General features: G+C 43.2%; 1 non-coding gene across 1 annotated transcript; it reads right to left on the reverse strand.

The window, feature by feature from the left end:
- Positions 1-351: 351 nt before the first annotated feature.
- Positions 352-458, reverse strand: LOC145110345 (small nucleolar RNA R71). Its single transcript, XR_013709726.1, has one exon. It is a non-coding gene; the product is annotated as a small nucleolar RNA R71 (small nucleolar RNA).
- Positions 459-660: the final 202 nt, after the last annotated feature.

Genomic DNA, 660 nt, shown 5'->3' on the forward strand with positions numbered 1-660 from the left:
TAGAAGAAAAGGATGTCTGACGACACCGACCCAGGACTCATGCAACCCGTGATTCCTGCAACTGCAACCTTTGAACTTAAGGGCCACATACTTGCTCAACTTAAGGAAATCCCATTCTTCGGGAAAGATCACGAAGATGCATACAAGCATCTAGACGAGGTCAACGATATAGCTGACTACTTCAATGTCCCTAATGTGGCTCGCGACACTGTTTTGCATCGTATGCTACCAGTCACAATCAAGGGAGCCGCGAAAGATTGGCTGAAATCACTCCCTCCATGATCCATCACTACTTGGGCTAAAATGAAAGAGGAATTTATAGACCAATTTTGCCCTCCCTCAAAGATAGCCAAGTTAAAGAAAGCCATCACCAATTTTGAACAACAAGCTGGAGAGTCACTTTATGAAGCTTGGGAAAGATACAAAGGCTTACTAAGGAACTGCCCACACCATGATTTAAATAGTCAACAAGAAGTCTCCATTTTCTATGATGGAGTAAATATGACAACCAGGCAACTCCTTGATTCGCAAGGACCACTCATAAAGAAAGCACCCCCGGTGATAAAAGCCCTAATTGAAGAATTCTCTAAGCACTCTAGAGAATATCATAACCCAAGGAATGACATAACTCGAGGGGCGGTGAATTCTATTACTGATGAC

The sequence above is a fragment of the Lactuca virosa genome, chromosome 4 (assembly GCF_052849685.1).
Source record: "Lactuca virosa cultivar CGN04683 chromosome 4, Lactuca_virosa_CGN04683_v6, whole genome shotgun sequence".
In the NCBI taxonomy this organism is placed as follows: domain Eukaryota; kingdom Viridiplantae; phylum Streptophyta; class Magnoliopsida; order Asterales; family Asteraceae; genus Lactuca; species Lactuca virosa.